The following is a 22413-nucleotide window of genomic DNA, read 5'->3' on the forward strand; positions in this document are numbered from 1 at the left end:
TTAGGCTAACACAAAATTAACAGAGTACAATTGTGTATTATTCTAACAGGTTATATTACAGCCACCATAACATCAGATCTAAGTACAAGTAGTACACTCATATCACAGTATATTTTAATGCAAATATAATATTTCAAAAAACTGCAACAGGAAAGCATTTGAAAAGGGTTTTTCTGTTATTATCACTCTCTTTAAAAAACTGTATTTGTATAGGTGCAAAGTCTTATCCCAGTGTTAGCTTTACTTATCTTAGAATTGCAGTTAATATTCCTATAAAACTTCTTTTTTATTTCTTCACTAATATTTTTTAGTGTTCATTTACTAGCACAGCTTTGTTTTATATTGGTATTATCAGCATCCTAGCACCACTCACTGTTATTCATGCCTCTCTATAGTCCATCCACGAAGGAAATGAATCATTAGAGCTTTTAGTTACAGTCTTTTTAATGCAAGCTGTAAGGCTCATGCTTCCGTTCCCAGCACCATCCAGCACATCAGCCCTTCCATTACACAGTGCTATTAGCCAGGAATCCTCCAGAGAACTGTACTTCCACCGGGAAGACATGCATTGCTGTATCTCTTCAGCAGAAGAAGTCATTTCCAGCGCGGGCTTCCCTTCGGAACCAGCCAGAAGACAACGTCCACCAGCAACTCAGTTCTATTTGCCTGTGTTTTCCTTTACATTGAAGCAATATTTTAACAAACTGAATCAAATTTTAAAGCCTATCACCAACATATTATTGGGACAGTCTGTAGGCTGCTGCTCTGGGACGGAGGTGCCTTCCCAAAGGGGCTGAGCAAAACCGAGCATCCATAAAACCACCAAGCATGCCGGCAGGTTCCAGCCACCGGCCCTGTGGTGCCAGGACTCCCAAGGGACCACACTCTGTCCTGCAGCCACACTGCTTGGGAACAAGAGCTTCCAGCAGTGTGGTCCAGCTGTCTTTCAGAGCCAGCTCAGCCTTTTAAATATGTAGGTTGCTAGCAAAGGACCTAAGGTAAGGTTTGCCGAGGACCTAAGGTAAATGATGAACACCACTTACTGTTGGGACTCCCACAGTTTTCAATGTCTTGGCCCCGCATCACTAACTGTGGAAGTGCACGGTTACCAGGTTTTTCTGCAATTAATATCTTCAAGTAACAGGCTACCCTTCAGCCCACTGATGGGCCCACCATCAGTATCTACTGAAGTTTACTAAAATCAGATCGAATCTGAAATGTTTCAAATGAAATACTCTGAAAAATTCATCTGACTGCCTCTCCCTCCTGCATCCACCACCACCAGTTTGCTGCCTGTAAAGAAGCTATGTTCTCCACATTCACAGGAGGAACTAGCAGAAATGTCAGGAGAAGATGAAAAAAGTAGGCCAAAGGGAAAGCTTGACTCTCATCTTATGCCTTGCTTCTCACTTAGACTAGTGAAGAACAATAGAATAATAAAAACAAGAACAAAGAGCAATTCATCCTTCGTAAACAGAAAGTAGTTTTCAGTCTCTAAATCTGATAGCGTGATTGCCAGCAGACTACCCCTGTGGAGTATGTAGCTTACAGGAGCAACAGTCAGACAGCTTGGCATGCAAACCAGGCCACAGTAATGAGCAATGGCAGATTTGCATGGCATGTCCTTCCACCATAGCACAATTAGTCAATTGATACTGTAGGCACAACTAAGGAAGGCAGATGCGAGGATAGATGTGGACAAAGTGAACGATTAAATGGCCTTAGACTTAACTTGTGACCTCATTCCATCACAAACAGCAAACAGTGAAGAAACTGGTGTGTGAATCAAACAACTTGACAGGGTTCACTGGGCACGCAAGACCAAAGAAAAAGTACATTGGACACATTCTTGGGCTGCCACAATATGCAGTGTGTGACAGCAACACGATGATCCAGGTTGCAGCTGACTCCCAGAACAGCCCAGTGACCTACCTAAGGAGGCTTCTTCCACTGACAACAAAGCACTAGTTGCCAACTAAGGAGAGCCAAGAGGCAGCACAGACAAAACTTTAGGGATGCTTCAGAGAAGTAAACAACAAAAGGTAAAAGCTCACAAGAAAAATAAGTCACTTTCCAGAGCTCTCTTCCCTGTAGCACACAGCTCTCCAGGCTGAACTGAGATCAGGCAGAAGTGATCTTAATGATTTTAAGGATCTTTTCTCATACTAAACAATTCTATGACTCTATTCCCTGATTCAGTGGTGGACCTGGTAGCGTTAGGATGATGGCTGGACTCAACATAAGAGCTCTGTTCTAACCTAAATGATTCTATGTTTCCAAGTGTTGGTGACAGCACTCCACCTCAGGAAACTGATTACAGGCTCCTCTGCCTCGATCAGTGAAATATAGCCCCCTTTAAGCTCTATGTCCAAGAGCTTTAAACTGCATCCAAGAGGTGCCTTTGTATGTCTAAGAGACTACAATCACCAGGGAGCAGCAGGATGAGAATAGGACATTGTTGTTTTCCTCCTCTCTCTCTGCTGCTTCCCTATGGCTAATTACAAGAGCATCACAGTTCATTTTTTTTAGCAGCTGTGAATATGAACAAATCACTCGATGGTATTTCTTTCCAAAGGACCAAGCATTAGGAAACACTGCTTTCCAAAGCCTTCCCTATTTCATATGCTGGTAACCAGACAAAATTGATTTCCATCATCCAAGAGTGTGGGAGAAGTTGTCACCTTAGCAGACAAATCTGTGACATTTGCTTCTTAGAAGCAGTGAAATGCAACAATTCAAACTCCTAATGAGATATCAAGAGCACGTGCCATAGTTTTTAAGGCATAACCAGATATAATGACCTTCTGGAAAGAAATGAGCACAACTGTAGTGATTTGTACAAGAACTAGAATTTCCTACAGATCTATCCAGCCAGAATCCTGCAACCAAAAGATTACACAAGGAGCTGCACATAGGGAAGAAAGAAACGGGAAGATTCCTCACTAATTCCCCCTACTAATAGTAGACCACCTTGAACCAAATGCACATTTATCCCTCAATTCATTTTTTTGTTTTGCAATTCCTACCATTGTAATTAGACACTCTTGTTACTGATGTAAAGACATGCCTCTATTCATTAGTGCTGAGCTCTCATTCAGCTCTTGTACCACCAAGCTGCGGAGCTTTTCCCTTTTTCTTCACTCAAACCTCCCCCTCTAGTCAAGACTAAACCTACCCTGCATATGACTCTGTTCCCCCAGAGCCCTGTTAAACTCTTGGCCTCAGAGGCATATATCTACTGACAATGAGTTCTGTGAGCAACTAGCTCACTGCATGGCAGAGCACTTCTTTTTACCTACTTCTGAATTTGTCACTTTTCAGCTTCACTGCATGCTCCCTGTTCTCCCCGATGGTAGAATTTCTACTCCGTAGAGCCTATGCCTTCATCGCCTGCAACCTTTTACCTTCTCACTTCTGATTCTTCTGATTAATCTCCTTTCCAAGGTAAACAGTCCCAATCTTCTCAATCTTTCACTATATGAAAGTTTCCCCGTGTCTGTTTAAAAATTGATTTAGGTAAACAGTTAAAAACTTATTCTATTAGCTTAGCTGATACCTATAAATTACTCATGCATATTAAATTTGTATTAGTTAGGTTTAACTGAATTAAGTGTATCCACACAGGGTTTTTAATCAAATTCCTTAAGTCATTTTAAAATCATGCCTTTTGTTAGAACAGAACAAGCTAAAGTGTAGTAAGATCACAGTCAGTTTCTGATCCTAAAGGACTTCCAAGAAGAATTCAGACAGTGCTTTGGGAAAGGATCTACTTCAGCAAAGCCCTCAGAGTTAGTTACTACCATTACCGTAAAATTCATAAAGACGTCATGCTTTGCAGAGAGTAATTCTTTAGGGTTAATTCTTCCCATCACAGACACAGGGATTTCTTACAGAATTAGCTTAGCAGGTTTTATCTTGATAGCACCACCAGTTACGTGAGATAGTTTATTGCCTAGGCAAGTCAAACTGCTATTAAACCACGGATATTAATTTAGCCGCAAGTGAGCTGCCCTATTGTGCCCAGAACACAACAGCGACGTAATGAAATTTGCTATAAAATTAATTCTGAAAATATCAAATGCAAGCATTGTTAAGTTTAAACAAAGGACATTTGCTAGTTCATTCCAACATTTAGCTGCATTTAAAAATCCAACGAAAACTGGCTTTTACACACACACAAACACACACGCTTCTGCTCATGGAATAAAACTTTTAAATTACAGCTATTAAATGTATGGTATTTCTTAATGATAGCATTCATTGTTAAACCCATAATAATGCATTTGACAGAGGAAAAAAAGAGGAATGTATCGAAAAGCTGCCAATGGATTTGAATAAAAAGTGCTTCCCTATAAAAGGCAACGTCTTTATCTGCTGGGTTACAAAGTGCCCGAGTGTTTCGCAAGAAATTCAGAGGTACCATTCTGCAATAGAAACTTACTGGAAGTTACAAAGAACCAAATAATTCTGGAAATCACATGTACAGGGCACTGAGTTGAAAGAAAGTAATTTCCTACTTTAACATTAAGAACTACTATGAATGCATACGCATTTTCATGCAAATCAGACCTCTTTTACTGTGTGTTTGGTCTTCTTTAATTAAAAAAAAAAAAAAAAAAAAAAAAATTGCCCAAAAGAACATCTACCTTGCTCTATTTTGCCCGTTAAACTGTTTCTGCCAATTGGACCCTCGCTGTCATCGAGGCTCCTCACAGAGAAGAGGCGTGGACAAACACAAGAGGACTAATGCTCAGGTTAGAGAGAGCAGCCACCCAGCCTGTCCATCACACTCACCTCTATTCACACCGTAATTGCTGTGCTCTCCAGAAAGCTGACGAGACCCATCATGATCTCAGAGCACTAGTTATCCCCTACTGAATCACTTTTGAAATTGGTAAATAATACAGCTAATATAAGAGGGGCGAATGTCAGACCATTTACGCTCAGAGGCCCCACTCTCACCGTATGCAAGCAGCTGAGATGCATGCAACCTGCCGCTGCCCCACTGCCCGCAATGCCCTTGTCTGCACTGTCCTGCATCCACCCCATAGGCTGTGCCCTCCTGGCACTTCCCTCTGCCTCTCGTTCCCTTTTCCCCACAGGAGATGTGCTGGCAGCCTCCTGCCCTCAGTGGAAGCTGCACTCAGGCGCAGAGCTGCGGTGGCACAGCACAGCTCAGCCTCAGCCCACGGCTCGCCTCCCCTGCCTGGCTCCGCTCGCTGGAGCTTGCCAGTACCCCCTCCGTAATCACACCTCCTACTATTCTGAAGACTATTTTGTGGGAAAGCTGAACATATTTGCTGGCTCACTGGCCTCTAGCGCACTGACTGCTCATTCAGTAACATTCATACAAGACTGGAAAAGACTTGTCATCCTCTTACTATCTGGCACTCTGTTACTAGCTTACTACTGTTTCTCTCTGCAGCACAGGTCCAAATTGGATGTCAGACATAGAAAAATGCCAGCAAAAGCTCTGGTTTGCAGTCAGTAACCAGTCACCGGACGCAGTCCAAAACGAGACACATGCTGGCACATTATCGTTAGCGCAAGGTTTGCCATGAACAAGCAGTTTTCCATTCATCTGCTTGCCAGAAAAGGATGGGGTGTGTGCGTGAAGGGGAAATAGGGTGATTACAACTCTTCAAAATAATGTCAAGGTGCTAACACCCTATAGAGTCAGTCAAACATTTGGACAGATACTGGGACAGACAGATCTTCTCACTTCTGCAGCCAGAAGCAAATTCCATGGAGATTCTATGACCGCCATGTAATTGCTTTCTGGCTGCCTAAACACCCAGGTAAGGAAGGAAGGGATGAAGTACAGAAGCCCAGCTGCCAGCTCATCCACCACACCGGTTGGGTTGTGGCACCGATGGACTTTACTGTGCTCAGCAGACAACGATGAATACCTGAGGCACTCCTGCAAGTGGTTGACCTGACAGCTGAAATCATCACCCAGCTGCCACCAGGAGCAACACAGGTAGGGCAAAGGGGAGCAACCAAACACGCGTGCTTTCAGTTGATATGGTAAACAGCTGACATATGGTAATTTTAAAGGGGTTGACATGCTGCAGCAATTATAAAAAGGCTGACACTCAGCTGAAAGAGCTGACAGTTGGAAGTTATGCCCTAGCACAAAAGAGAAAAAAATGAAAACAAAATTGCGACTGAACGGTTGTCTTGCATGCTCATATTCTGTTGACAAATAAATTTCTAAGTATGAGAATTCGGCCCTTTCTTAAGGGGCATCAGCAGCTGATGAAAACAAAGCCTGGATCTCTTACAGATGTGCTACTCCTCCATCTGATACACAAGTGAGATGACAAAGCAACCTGCTCTCATACATCTATTTACAGGTTAACACCACAGTGCAACTTTTGACACTGTCATGCAACCTCTCACATGGAAAAAAGAGTCTACTTGGAATTTGAGATATTTCATTGTAATGAAATAGCTCCTTAAATGTATTGTCCTAAAACAGTGTAATTTTGCTGAGGCTACCATTTTAAAATGTTTTATTTTTAAGGTGCTTCAAACCCTCGTTCAGCTATTATATCAGCACTTTATGTGAACTATCAATCACTAACAGCAGGTCCAGCTTAGATACAGTCTTTTAGGATCTCACTTTCACAGCACACCTTCTTTACTGAGCTACAAGACTAGATACAGTAAGAAATACAATTTTACACCAGTAAAATATTACACCTAGTACTATGGATATACAAATACACATAAGTTTATGAGTCTCACTGTAGCAGCAATGAGATTTGCAGAAAGAGGTCTGATCGTGCAAGTGTGCATGTGGCTGTGAGACAGCAGAAAGTAATTTTACTTAGAGTTGCATTCATTTTATACAATTGTCAGGCAATTCACAATAATTTTTGGAGTCAGAATACATCTGAAATTTCTCCATAGATGCCGTTTTATTAAAAAAAAAAAAAAATTCACGAGAGCATTTTCAGCCACAAAATTACAAAGGACTGAAGTGGAAGATCTACAGCATCTCCCACGCCAAGGAAAAATAATTCCTAATACTAAACAAAATCTCACCAGGAGAGTTCCTGTATTTTGTTTGGACTATGCATGTTCAACGTATGTGTTATTTTAACAAACTTGACATGCATAAATTTACTTTAAATTGCAACCTGTCTACATTCCTTCCTTCCTTTTCCTCAGTTGTGAAAAGTATTCGCAAAATTAAACTAGGCTAAACAGTTCTCTTCCTGCCTTGAGGAGCTTAACACGCACAAGTGAGTTTCAACTTCCCATTCATGCTATAGCATGCCCTTCTGTTAGGTGTGTAAATTCAAGAATCCTTTAAACTGCTACACCCCTGCCAATGGACATGACTACATCCACCTGATCCTACTAATCCACATTCCTCCAGATTATTTTTAACAATCTGTACCTGCCCTACTCCCTCCTGTGCAGCTTCTGCCCCAAACAAGTTTTACTCAGTCAGAGTAAACTAGCTGTGGTAATCTACTTCTCATGGCTCTAGTCTCCTACAGTTATTATTATCAGTTATGAACGTATGAATAAAGAGGTCTCATACTACAACCAGATGTGATGCCTACAAGGAGCCTGATGCCCTGATCTCAGCACTACATAGGCATCTCTGGTCCACGAAAAGGAAAGCTGGACATAGATCCTTAAGGTCCCTTCCAACCCAAGCCATTCTACGATTCTATGATGTGCACAGACACTTGAAAAATGCAGACTAGTATTACTGAATGCCATCTTTTCACGTATTTTGATTGTAAGCGTAGAAAACATCAGCATTGCAGGTAGTCTTGAGGTACCAAGAATAGAGCCACAGTCCGTGGACAGAGAGACAGTTAGCCTACTGTCTATCATACTACTACGTCTTCCATTCTGCTGCTAAGGTTGTAGGCCTAACAGTAAAGCTATAAAGTTATAAATGCAACTGCATTGCTGGCTAAATAGCAATAAAGACTTTAGTCACTACTCTGTGTATAATAGCATGCAAAAGGAAGTAGCTATAAAACATTGCTTAAAGAAAGTAGTCGGTGGTTCTTACAGAGAGGCAGCACATGCACAGCACCGACTGCACCTGACAGAGAAGTTAGAGCCTTGTTCCTCCACTAAGCATTTCCCAGCACTGGTGATTCCAGTTCAGATGTAGACCTGGCTGATTATCTTGCGACAGTCCGGTGGTACAACCCTTCTAGTAAAGGCTCCCTCAGCCACATTGATCTTGATTGGCTCTGACTTTCTACCTCCACATGGCTTCTCTTAGAATTGATTCATCATTTATTTATCTTCTGCAGGGAGTACGTCCCCTTGACATGTTCTGGAAGTGGCACTTTCCAGGTCCCATTCAAAGATCTAAGGGGGCTCTGCTTCACATAAAACCACAATAGCAGGTGACGGTGGACATCCATCATGTTGACCACCTCCCCATTCTGGAAGACAGTAAGGTCACGTCCATGATCAATGTCAGAACCTTTGTTACCAACTTGCTGGTCTTGGTCAGTACAGTTTTCCTTCACATTAAGCTTGCTGGTTTTCTCCCTTCTCCCTCTGGAGAAACATTCGGGGCGCATTCCTAATTTAAGTATTCTCTGGTTAAATGAAAATTTCCCCAAGTGCACAACAGGAAGACTTTAACTGCACATCCTTAAGTGACTACAGAACATCTCTGCCTGTCTTTGAGGTCACACCAGCAAGCTCACCCCATCCCTGCATCCATCTTAACTGCTATCTGATAATGGTGTGTCATTTCCTGCATCACACTGCGCATGCATGGATGTCAATGATGCTGAGTGTGGTGGCAGCTCTTCTTAAGGCAGAAGTCAGTTTATCACTTGGAAATCTCAGCATGTCTCCCTGACACAGTAAAACTGAAACATGCTTCTAGTGGTAAATCAGTTCAAACAGACGTGCACACATGCTTCTTGTTCCTTGAAACTGAACTGATCTTCCTGAAATCAGTTACCAGAAAAGGGAAAGTTTAGTCTAAGAGCAAATCATATGAGAGTCACGGGAAAAATAAGACAAAAAAAAAAAAAAGGATTGTTTCAGTTCTAAGATCCTGGGGGATATCCTTTCTAGGTTCTCAGATTCAGCTAAACTAAATGTTTGTATCTGTTGGCTTTAGCAAGGACTCACTATTGTCTTTTATTAGATAGGAAGCGATAGGTGGGAGGGAGTGAGCCAATTAATTACTAAAGCGCCTTTCACATACTTTGAAAGTCTGCATGTCCTCAAAGAACACTCAACAAAGTTAACAAGGCTAACCAGGGCACTGTGTAATGTCTGGGAAGCCTAGATATGCATGTAGCACACTCCATGAGATTCTGTTCTGTGCTTCCTGAACTCCACATGGACCCAATACACACTTCATAAAGTTCTTTCGTCTTGGAATATGAACCTCACAGACTCCTTCCTCCCAGTCCCACTAAGAAGTTGCTGTTTTTAATTAGCTTTCCAGCAAGGACTCCCCCTCTGCTCTTCATATCACTCCATTTCACTCTTGATTTGCCTAAAGAGCAGAAGTTCCTTGCATCCTATCTCCACACAACATGCGTGCTTGCCTATCTGTGAGGACTTGCAGGAATCCTTCCTGTATTGTGTCTGATTCACACAGCAAATACCTGAAGGCACTAGCATACTTTTCAAATTCTCAGCAAAGCACAATGCGTATCTATTATATCATGGCTAATTTCATACTACTACTAAATACAATAGCTTCAGCAACCGTAACTGTAGCTATCGCCCCTTTAATTCTCCTTCCACAAAGACTTTACTGGAGTATAATGGTCCGGATCCAAAAAGAGGATTCCCCCAACGGGCTCCTGGCAATGAGTACATAGTTAGTAATAACCTCAGTGAGATCACAGTCATTAGTCAGTAGTGAAGAAGAGGTGTCAGTGGTGCTTGAGGCACTTGTTGGAATCAATTAACATAGAATGTGGGTTAAAGGAACAGGCACAGGTGCCAAACCACTTTATTTCCCCTCGCCAGTCAGCGATAGCAGCACTTTACGGGAGGTCTAAAGCTACATTTGGAAATACGTACTTCATCTTCTTGCAGTATGTTCAGTTGTTGACGACGTTATCACCTTGACCAACTTGAGCAAAATATTCTTGGGGAAAGAATAAATTCTGGAACTATAGGACAAGGTGTTCAAAAGATCAACCTCTGAAACCAGAGAACAGTAATACAAAAATCTTCAGGGACTTGAGTTTGGCGTTTTTATTAACCCAATACTTGCTTTTCTGTCAAGAAAACCATTTCCACTCTGCTTCTGTAACAAGATTGGGCTTCACTTAATAGAATGTATAATGAAAATAACAGCTGTATTTAAAACACATGGCAAAAGCCACTAGGCATGGAAGAACTACTCTTTTTCTGGTAAATTGTGGCTGTCTAACAAATTTTATACATGACAGTCCTCATCTACACTGTAAGCCAAATTAAGTCTTGTTTTATCCCAGTTAAGACGCACCAGTTACTATAGTTTCTGGAACAATTCATGTTCCCCTTATAGCCGGGTAAATGAAACAGAATGGACAGAAGAGAATTCCAGAGCCACAGAGAAAGGATGAGAAGTGAAGAAGGAAAGAAAGAAACAACTGTAGAATACTTAATATTTGCAATATCTTTCCAGTCTATCCTTTTTTTCTTTCATATGTTTAAATGTCACTTTAGTGCTTGATCTGAGCAATACCTTCATGGAAATATTATCAGTGCTGTTGATGTCATTTTTTCCTGCCTACAGTTTGCAGTCCCGTTCTCTTTCCGTTTGGGTATTTTCTGAGAAGCGGGTTGTTAGAACCTAATAACTCTTCTGAGACTGTGCAAATTTTATGCCCTTACTGGGTAATTACTACTGGCAGCTAATCAGTACAGACAGCCACCTAGCACGAGCTGCTGGGAAATAATCCCAGTTATTATGCTAGTGGCATGGCTGCAGCCAGGCACAGAACAACCAGATCCAGAACCAAATAAAACTGAACCAGTTCACACATCTGTAGCAGCACCTCACTTTGCAGCCAGGTAAACTTAACCTCAGAACAGTGAAAATTACTGCTCTGTAAGGATGCAGCAAGACACAGGGAGCTTTAGCACAGACAGGGATGGCCTAAAAAGACTGAGAGCATCGAGCAAAACCCTGGGCAGAGCATGCACCAACAAGGGTATTGTTCTTTTCCAGCCTCATTGATTATCCATTGTTTGAAGGCCCAGATTTGTTACAGGCTGGCACTCAACCCTTGGACAGGAGCTGCTGTGAACACTGACCTTTTGAGAACACGCTCTACTTAAACGAGAAGGATATGCCATGCACTGGCCAAACTATGGGCTCATGTGCAGTCCTGAATAGGACTGCTTTCCAGTCACAGAACAGAGGCACATACCTCTACATCTGAGTCAAGGCAATGTCCCAGTGGCTCCAGAGCAGATAATTATGCCCTTTTCAACGCTGCATCTTCCCAAGCAGGAATCCTTGCAGCTCTCCTGCAGCCAAGACGAAATTTGCCTTTAGCCAGCGAGCCTGTCCTCAGCAAACAACATTTGTGGTTCTGTTTCTGGTGACTCAAGAGTGTTGTTTAGCTTCCACCCATGATATTCATTGTTTATGTCCCTGGATATGTTACACAACTACACATGCACTTCATTTTGTAGTAACTATAAGTAGCACTTACTGTGCATAAAATCCCAGCATTAGAATGAACAATTCTATGTTTACCCCAGGACCCTTTCAGAGTGTGATCAGCTTTTCAAGCTTCATCCACTTATTGATCAGTTGCTTGAAAAATTTAAACAGCTGTTTGCCTTTGGCCAAAACATTTCTCATGCAATTTATTTAAGAGGAGAACTATTTTAAATAGCATATTATACTTTCAGAAATCTCAGTGTCATGTCAGACTTTCAAGAATCATTCCCGTGCAAGTATGCTGTTTTAATGCAGACATTGGCAAAGTGCAGAAGTCAGCTCCTTCCTTTCCAACTTTATGCTCTAACTCTGACGTAAATCAGTGCTGGACCTCATTCCCCAGATTCTAAATTTTCAATATGCCATTTCAAAATGAATTTATTTTAAATGCATTATTTATTTTACCTGAGGTAATCATGCATCCTATATCAGTTAAAGTTATCCTGAGAATTCAAGACAAAAACTAACTTTGGAGCTATGAAAACTATGAGGCCTAATCCCCAAAATCTCTCCTTCTAGACTCTCTGATGTCTAACCAAATTAGCAGTTTATTAGTCCTGCCTTCAGTTGAGGTATCAGCAGTTGGGGTTTTCTCTCTCTTTCTCTCTATTCTTCTCACCTCTTCTCATCTGCTTATTTCTGCAATAAAGGTAGAATCCTAGGTTCATCTAAGGATTCTCTCACTGGAAGGCAAGAGAAATGTTAGAGGCAGAGTACATCAAATACATGGAAATGCAGAAGTAGACCTGCCTGCAAAGCAAGGCTCTCAGTTCACAGCAAATTGCCTCTTTTGATTTCTTTAATCCAAATTTTTTTAAATTCTCATCAGAGCAGATAGCCCCTGGGCCCTGCTCACTGAAAACTGTTGATGGCACAGCTAAGAGCTCTGCTGCCTGCAGCAGCAGAATAAAAGACCAGAGACTCCCTTCCACAGGCACCTGCCAGGCGCTGTGGCCCTGGGTACCATTCCAGGCAGACGCTCCCCACATTAGAGTCTGCCTTACAGCCATGATGTGGGACTCCGTGGGACACAGCCCCAAATATGAGGTACTCAGGATGGTCAGTGGCATTGGGCAGACCCACCATCCAGCCAGCCAGCAGGCACTGGAAACTCTGGAAGGTGGTGGTGTCAGCACTGAATAAGCTTTTCTTCAGACCATTTTGTCTGAAGACATTGAACTATGCAACACAAATCAACATGAATATCATAGAACCTGGCAGCTTAAGAATAAAGATGCTTAAAAGTGGACATGAAGAAGTTAGAACTGACGCTGTTGGGCTGAGGAAGTTTCTGAAACTTTCTTAGCAATGAGTTAGACAAGTTCCTCACCTCTGCCCACACTGTAAAAACTGAAATTTCTGTCTGACAGCAAACTCTCAGAATATCAGCAACCACAAGTGAAGATTTCTCCCACCTCTAAGTGACAAGAGTTTGTCTGGGATGCCAGTGGCCTGACCTTGGCTCTTCACATCTGCATTACATGTTGGCAGGACCATACCCTGTGATACACCTGGCAAAAGGTCTTCAGTGCTTGGAAACTCCCACTAGTACAGGACATTGCGATTTAAAGAATGATCAAGAGAAGCTGCTAATATCAGCAACTGGCAGTATTGTCTCCACTTCCTTTGTCCCACCCACCTCAGTCTGGTCCTCCTTATCCACCACTGACTTCAACACCAGCTTTTAGTCCTTAATTTCAAGTTGTTCCATGGGCTGGTCCCAAGTTATCTGAAAGAACATCTAGATCTCCAGGAAAACAGTGGCTGAGAACTGCTCTCCTGTGCATGGTGGAACTGCCTGCCTGCAGTGATGAAAACATGTTTGACCTGTAACTGGAACGACCTCCCCACAACGCAAAACTTCCTACCACCAGCTCCAAGCAGGAATCGCGTTTCTTAGGTCTTCCCTTTTCTAAAGGAAAACACTTAGCTACGTATCGCTTTTCAAACCAAACAAAAGTACGTATGTTAAGAGATGTTATTAAAAAGGAATGCATTCCAAAGATCCTTTCACTCTTCCTGACCTTCTGTTTGTGGAAGATAACCACTTCATCAGTGACGGCAGTAGTCCTGTAAATTCACAAGCAGAAGGCTTTCAGATGCTGACAATCAGCTTCGTGGCAGAACACATGTGCAGCAGAGTAGAATTCCCAAGTCAATACCAAGTGCTTTCCCCCAGAGCACTCAGCTCTTCCCCTCCAGAAGCTCACACCTGGGTACCACTCAAAGCAATGTCACGCAAGAGCATTCTGGGAAGTGCTGCACAAATAAGCCCACAAAACAATTCAGAACCCTCACATCAAACACTGGCAAATTGTTTTTGAAATAGAATACAACGTGCCCCGTCAGATAGGCTTGCTGTTGCAGTAACCTTGGCGTGCTCGTTTCCGTTTAAATACACAGAAGGTTCTTCACCTTGGAGATATTTCACAGGGGTCTTTACATCTGGAACGCAGGCATAATGTGAAAGCTCTGGGAGGGCTTGTAAATCATTTGTGCTAAACGCCCTGTGCAAACCTCAGGCATCCTGAGGTTTTCCTCAGTGGAAAACAAAATAAAATGCTCTAATTGGGTTGCGCAAAGTTGCACGAGCAAATCCATACCTAGGCAGAACTTTTAGAGGACTTTGGAAGATAAGAACACTAACACTGGCTGCTGAAAGTCCTAAGGTGAAGTACCAGCCCTGGGAAAACTCTCATCCCAGCGCCAGCTGTAGCATGTTACCTGAACCCACCAGCTCCTGCAGACAACTGCTCCAGCACTCCCTATACCCATCCCTTCTAAGACAGAATTGCTCTCCCACTGTACCATAGAGGAAGAAGTCGGCATGGTGCTCTGTGTGGGGTTACACCTATCTCCTTCTGATTCAAATAATGGAAAACATCGTAGCAGTGTTGAAAAACATTCTCTCATGTGTTCTGGTTAAATAGGAAGAAAAAAAATTGACATCCATATTAATTGTCTTCCAAATCTTGCCTTCTTTTCTGCTTAATTTTTCCCACCTAAATGGCAGCTGCACTTTAAAGCACCAAGTACTGTATACTTAATAAATTATAAAAGCCAACTTTCACCATTTTTCTACTCAGGCATTGCTCAGAGATGGTTTCAACACAGAAAGATTTGTGGGAGGTAACCTAGGACTGCCCCCAACAAAGCACTGAAGCACACTCTTAAGCATGACAGCATCTGAGCTGAAGACAGTGGAATGTATTTCAAGTAGTGTACATGTATCAGAATTTTATTGAAGTTCAAAGACAAATGAAAAACAAACATATGACAGATTAAAAAAAGGGAAAAGACCAAAAAAAACCCAATATCAATAGAAATGGACAGTACAGCATTATCTTCCACTGAAATTCCACAGAATTAAGAGTATGTTTGCTTAATGCTGCAACGATCTTTTTGGAGGTAGTGGCAAAAAGTACCTTTATTAGAATATAAATTCACCCACTTCCACTTAGGTGGAAGTAAACTGCTTTCACCTCCGCTGACAATGACGCTGAATGATAAAACGTGAGGCTGTTCACAATTCAAGAATGATCCTAAAAAGCACATCCTGTCAGTAGAATCACCAGACTCTGTAAGATCTTAGTGTTTAGGAATTTGTAAGTATACATGTCACAAGATCAAGTTCTCTCATTCTTTACACTTTCCACACAGAGTGCTCACACTTCTAAAATGTATCAGCATGTCTAAGACATTTGTTTAGGGGGCAAAAATAGAATGGTACTGTCGTTCCAATCCATTTAGAAAGCTCTTAGATGACATCCCCAACAAATTGGGGGTTTTGTTTTGTGCCTGCACTTTTTTTTCCTACAGTAGGGTTGGATTTTACTACCACTTGAGTGGGTTCTCTGCTTCTCATCACGTTTCTAGTGCCACTATTTCACCAGATATCCAAAATACTTTTGCACTAACAAGAGGCACTGGTCGTCCCAGGATAGTATCCAGAAAAGACACGCTGAGGAAGGTTTGAAATCTCACAGTACTTCCCCCAAAAAATACAAGCTAAAGTCATTGCAAGCCCTTTGGCAACAGCAAGCCTGGAGAAGCTGATATTCAATTAAAAAAAATAAAAACTGAATTTATCACAGTACTTTTGCATGGCTACAGCTGGAGGGAAAAAAGGTAGTGCTTCTGTTTTCACGTTCAAAATATTCTGGCAAATACAGAACAAAGCAATGCAGTGCTGTTAATTACAACATTGCAATGGACTAATTAGTCATACCATCGATAATCAGCCTTCCCCAGCACTCATTCACCTTCAGCCACGCGTCCTTTGCCTTCCTCATGCCCACAATGGGTAAAGCATTACACAGACCTTGTGGCACGGCCAAAAGTAACTACGGAGCGTGGCTTTCTGCCGATGGCAGGGCTTAAATACTCCTCGTGCCGGCACAACCAACCCATGTGAACGGCAACTGTGGCTCTCCGTTGCAATTATTTTGAAGTACTGCATTCTACATTCCTACATTCCATCAAGCAACACGATGCGAGGCGAGAGATCCTAGAAACAGCCACACGCAATGCATTTCGCTGTGCACAGTAACATGCAGTCACGTCAGAATGAAATATTCATAACTCACGGGAGATGGAATTCTGCGCTCATCTCCCACCGTACACAAACCACGGGGTACCACTGGAAAAACGAAACCCTTGGATCCTCCCTATCGAGCTGTGCAGGCCCTGTTCAGACTGTCAAGCTGCGATATTCCCTTGTAATTAAAACAATAGGATGGATACGGTCAAACTGAAAACTCTGGAACCGTACGAAGCAAATAGCACAAAACAGGGCTCTCCGGTGACAGACACCAGGTTTCCCAAAGCCCCTGCATTTCTCACGCCGATTTCAGCTCCCCTCACGCAAACAGGCGGTCTGACAGAGTTGTTGCATTCATTTATTGCACCGTCGTTCCGCATTCCTTCGCCGCGTCCCCGTTCTCTTCCCCATTTGCAACGAAACCAAACTACAGTAAAACTACTTTAAGACCCGCGGCTCGGAGGCAGCAGATCGCAACGTTTCTCCGTTTCGCCTTCGCTCTGGGCTCGGCAGCTACACGGGGCGTTCATCAGCGAACCGCCCGGCTGCCGCTCACGCCCCGCCGCTCCCATCGCGGCACGCGCAACCCCGCTCCTCGCAGCAGCGCCCGCACAGCGCTCCGACAGCCCCAGGCTCAGCCCCGCACGCCGGGGACAACTAGCAGAAATGAAGCCGGCGCCCGCAGACAAAAGCGCGCACCGCCGCTGCGATCTCAATGGCAGCCTCCCTCCGTGCCACCCTCCCGACTTTTCCTCCGCCGGGAGACGTCCCCGCACCGAGCGCTGCGGGCTGACCCATTTCCCGCCGAACTTCGCCACCCGAGGCTCGCGATGACACAGCAGGGCCGGAGGGCGGGCAGCGGGCTCCCTCCTTCCCGCAGGTGAGCGGCCCCCGCCGCCGCCCGACCCGCAGGGAGGACCCTCCGGCGCTGCCCCCCCCCCCTCCCCCTCCGCGAGCGAGGCAAACTTTGGCGGCGGCGGCTCCCGGCCGGAACAATGCCCGCCGCCCCGGCCCCGCGCCTCCCCGCCCCGCTGTCCTCAAGCAACCTCCGCCACCGGCCCCCCGCCTCCCTCTGCCGCCGCCGCCGCGCTCACAAAGGGCGGCGCGGGGCTGCCCGAGGCGGCGCGGCCGGGGCCGGGCGGAGGCGGCGGGGCCGGTTGCCCCCACCCGCCCCGGGGAGTGCGGGCGGGAGGGCGCGGAGCGGTGCGGACGTACCTTTTTGTCCTCTTTGTCGCTGCCGTGCCGCCGCTCCGGGTGGCCGCTGTCGGCGGCGGGGGCCGGCTCGGCGGGCTGCCCATCGCGGTGGTGCGGGCGCTGGTGCGGGCAGCCGCCAGCCCCCGCCGCCGGGGGGATGGGCTCCGGGCACGGAGAAACTCCCTTAACATCCATCTCCATCTTCCAGTTCACTGTATTGCGAGACAAAAGCAGGCGAACACTTTCCACCACCCCGCTTCTTTCTTTGGCGTTCCCCGCTCTCTTTTCCTCCTTTCTGCTTTTCCTCGCTCCGTTCCTCCCCGCCTGCCTTTCCCCCTCACGAGGCCGTGGCACGCATGGCTCCGGCTGCACCGCGATTCTGCCCGCGATCCTCCCGACTTTTGTATCCTCTGTGTGTGTGTGTGTGTGTGTGTGTGTGAGGGAGTGCGGTGTGCGCGCGCGTGTCCTTGGCGCGGTGGCCTTCAGCCGCCCCGACTCAGCGAACGCGGACGGAGCCGCTCTCCGCCGCGGAGCCCAACTCGCCGCCCCGAGGTTATCGGCGCCGTCCGTGTCCCGGGCCCGGAGGAGCCCCGTGGGCCGCGGCCCTTTGAACAAAGTTGAGCGGAGGAGCGGAGGCCGGGCGAGGGGGCGCGGGAGGCCGCGGGGCTCGGCCCGGGGAGGCTGACAATAACCCGCTAATGTCAAGTAAAAGTTAAACCTCCCCTTCGTCCCCTCCCCCCAGCCCAGGCAAGCGCAATACAGCAAAGCGAAGCGGTTTCAGACCTGAGCGAGGTGCTGGCGGCGAGCGGAGCCGAGCATTGACCCGGGTGTTGCCTTTATTTTATTTTCCCCTCGCCTCCCCCCAGCACCACCCGCCCTGCAGATGGGGGCTCCGAGCTGCTGGCGGCGGCCGGAGCGGCTGCGTGGGGCTGGAGCTCCCTCTGCTCAGGCTGCCGGCGCCACGCAGCACTGCACGGCGAGAGCGGAGCGAGGAGGGAAACGGAGCCAAATCCGGCAGGGAAGCTACAAGCAGGACCCGCCGCCGGCCCTCCGAGTTGCTCCGCAAAAAATACAGCCCGAAAAAAAATCACGCGTGAGCTCCTAAAGCGATCGCGGCCGCAGTGTGCCCGCGGTTACTTCGTTCCCTGTGTGGGCTTCCTTCTCAGACCAAAGTTCCACAGCGCAGGGAAAATGCAACCTCGTTAAGAGTGTTTTACACCAAACCTGTGGTATCTGAAATGTTTTTGCCCGAGCTGGGCCAACCTTTCAGCAGTCCCCTTCTCACAGGTCTCGATACACCAAGGGAGGTTCAGGTTAAATCCTTTTCTTCTCCAAAAGAATGGTGAGGCAGTGGCACAGGCTACACAGGAAGAGTCACCATCCCTAGAGGCGTTCAAGAATCATGTGGATATGGAAATGATGGACACAGTCAGCAGGCATGGCACGGGTGGATCAGCGATTGGGACTTCATGACCTTATAGGTCTTTGCCAACCTTAACAAATGGCAACCACAAACCTAGCTATTCCTCTATCAGGATGCCCTCAGGTGTCTGCACTCCTAAATCTAACACCACATGGTCCTGATAAGCATCTGCTTTGAAAGTTAACTGGAAACCTTTCTGGAGAGTCTACAGCTGTGAGTGCCCCATCCGTGGATGAGCTCAAGGCCACACTGGATGGGGCCCTGGGCAGTCTGATCTAATGGTGGCAACTGTGCCTCAGCAAGGGGTTTGGAAGTGGATAGTCTTTAAGGTCCTTCCCAACCTAAGCCATGCTATGATTCTGAGCACACACAGTCTATACCCGATCCATCTGATGTAGGTACTGAGCCCTCCAGGAGGCACTCTGCTTCACAGATGCACTGGGCCACTCCCATCAGTATTCCCAGGTGTTGCAGCATGCCTCGTGTTCTTCCCCTTGGGTTCTGTTGTTTCCCAGCAGAACTGTTACTGTGGGAACCTGAATGGATGGCACCTGAGCAGCTGTAACAATATACTGGGGCAAAAGGCAAGAGCTAATATCACAACAGAAATAAAAATATGTCAAGGATCAAACCTGCACCTTAAAAACATACACCTCTAAAGATTCTTTTGTATTATTCTTAAAGCGTAACAAATATTTATGGGTCTTACTGTCTTCTCTGATGTCTTGTTGCAAATATGAAGTATTTTTCTGAAACAATGAGCATCTGTATCTAAAATTGAGGTAAGTAATAAAACAGTCAAGCCATAAATACTGAAATTTAAATATACTACTTGCAATCTTTTATTTATAATCATTTAAAGATTGTCCACATTTTGGGGTAGAAAGAATTAAACATCCTGCTATATGACAAACATGATACTGATGATGACACAAAGATAACTGCAGAATTGGTCAACGTGAAGTGGGAGCACATGTAGGTAGCAAATCACCCAACCCCAGTCAGTCCATGCATTCACCTGCTCCCTCCACACAACAGGGTCAACACCACGCACAGGGAACAACAGTCTGGGCTTGGGAGCTTTTCCAGTTTGGCTCAACGTACTCCCAGTAGCCCAGGTTGGAAAACGATGACATGGAAGTAAAAATACAAATATTCGTTCACGGGCTACAATGTGTTCTTACAAGATTACAGATAAAGGACACAGGAACCTTGTCATGATGGGTAATATTAAATAATTCTCTTAGAAAACAATTGCCAATCTACCATCTTTGGATCTGTAGAGTAAAATTCAAAGCAAAACCAAACCATCTAAAAATAGAGAGAAGCTAACCGAAATATAAACATTTCCCCATGTGTTCCGAAGCTCACTGGAGCTGGACGTTGGCAGGAAACCAAGGAAAACTAATTCCAAAGGGGGGGGGCCTTGACTCCGAAAGCTCTACTTCTAATCCTAGGAATGTTAACCCCCAACACCAACAGAAGCTTCTTAGATGTTTGGAGCAAATGTGATCATGCATAAAAAGAGAAGGGCAGGTCCTGGAATATATGAAAGTCTACACAAAGATCTGTACTTGGCATTTCAAATTAAGACTTTTTTTTACCCCTTTTTTTCATATTTCCCTTTTTGTACAAGAAAAGGCTTAGCATGTCCCTGCAAAAATAAAATTGGTACAAATAATTAAACAAATACAACAGTGTTTCCAGCTATTCTCCACATAGACCAGGTTTCTGACCAGCTGCTATTATTTATTGGATTGCAAGATAATCGTAAGTAGAACAGGTTTCTTCAAGCTGTAGGAAAGGTCTAAAACGTCATGTCAAATTTCCATGAGAGGAACAATGATTTTCAGGCCAAACATACTTTGGGATACAAACAGAAACTCCCATAAACTGGGCACGTTGGAAATCTGCACCAGCAGGTTGAGGAGATAAGAAAAATGACTTCCTTCCAGTCTTCTCTATGGCCTTTCTGGCTAGTATCAGGTTCCTCATATCCAAGCAGAAGGAAGTTAAGTTTTGACCTGAGTTATTTGGGTAAGCATGGAGGGAAGAGTGTACTACAGACCCTAGCAATGCAACAAGCCATACAGCTGAGCAGCTCGTCATTATTGAGTAATGGTGAGTTTTCAGTAGCTTTAGCTAAGTTAGTATGAATGTCAAACTCAAATCGTAAGACCACAGAATAATGTTGGAATCTGCAGTGGATGAATGGCAAACCAGAGTCGACTGTGCCAACCCTCCTCTGGAAGACGATGTGTTGAGAAGCAGAAACCAGGGAGTCTCTCTGGAGGGCAAGTCAATCCACACCCACAAAGCCATGCTCATAAGAAAACAAAATCACGTTGAATGCTTTTCAGATGTACCAACAGTGTGAAAAAAGTCAGCACGAATACTTTGCTCTTATTCACTGTGGCAAGACAGTGTAGACTTTACTCTGGAATAACAAAACATATTACAGAATACAGACTGTCTATTGCCACATGCAACATGTATTAAGAGTTTTGGAGCCCAGATCACTCACTCATTTTTCAAGAGAAATGACATTAAAACACTGCTTGTGAAATCAATACTACAATTCATTAGCACATGCTTCATGCTCCTGCATATTTTGCAGCTGTGGGCTGTGCTATAAAACAGGTGTAGGTGACTGAATAGATTCAAGAGACATTGACATTTTAAAATGGGAAAGGAAAACTTTTCAGGAACAACTGCATTCTTTGTCTCAAAACAATGAAAATTCGTGAGTGATGAGACAATTAAATTACAGGCCACCTATCAGAATGATTTGATGGAAAGAGGCAAAGATTTCTTCCCCTAGAATCAAGTTTCATTTTTGCATTCTTGGTTCTGATCAGTTGGTAATACACTACAAGGTGCAGGCCACGTGGCAGGGGAATCCTCTATAGTCCTAATTAATAAAGCTACAAAAGGTAGGAAGTTGTACACAAATGATTTGTCTAAGATCACAAAGTAGTTCAGCAGCAGATTAGAAAACATCTATGCCCTTTCCATGGCCTCTTCTTTTGGTCATTTGTCATTTGCTTCATTTAAAATTTGTCACTTTCCTATGAGCAGATTTAAAATAACTGCTCATAAACTAACTGAATTAATTTACTGATGGTTACTCACATAGCAATTCTTGTTCAAATGTATTTTCATGTCTTTTTCCAGTATGTATTTATGTTAATATCTATAAACTGAAAATGTTGTATGTAAAATGAGCAAAAATGGATACTGTAAGAAGTTAAAAAGACAGATGTAAACTTCACAAAAAATGCACCTACCACTGTATGAGAGATGCAGCATTTGGCTTTCCAATGCTTCACGTATCTGCTAGTTTAGGATTCACCTACTTGCTCTATTCAGCATTTGAATAATTTTGACCTTTTACCAACCTTAGACAATTCAAAACAAAGGTTTCCTGTTGTCAGTGCAAGCTCCTTGGGGCCTCACTCACCACCATATCTGTCAAATTGCATTCCAAGCTATTTCACTTCTTGCTTCAGAGTTGCAAACAGAGTTGCCTTCACATGAAGACTCTGACCTTATCGATAATTCCCTCTGTACTATACA

The 22413-nt window shown here is 44.5% G+C and overlaps 1 long non-coding RNA gene across 1 annotated transcript in view; it reads right to left on the minus strand.

Moving 5' to 3' along the window:
* The window catches only part of LOC122159486, a 41628-nt gene extending 24124 nt beyond the window's left edge, over positions 1-17504 (minus strand). Inside the window, exon 1 of the long non-coding RNA XR_006168530.1 lies at positions 17436-17504. This is a non-coding gene — a long non-coding RNA (uncharacterized LOC122159486). The remainder of the gene's footprint in view (positions 1-17435) is intronic.
* Positions 17505-22413: the final 4909 nt, after the last annotated feature.

The sequence above is a fragment of the Centrocercus urophasianus genome, unplaced genomic scaffold (genome assembly GCF_019232065.1).
Source record: "Centrocercus urophasianus isolate 14NV4802_14NV808 unplaced genomic scaffold, USGS_Curo_1.0 seq_16, whole genome shotgun sequence".
Lineage (NCBI taxonomy): Eukaryota > Metazoa > Chordata > Aves > Galliformes > Phasianidae > Centrocercus > Centrocercus urophasianus.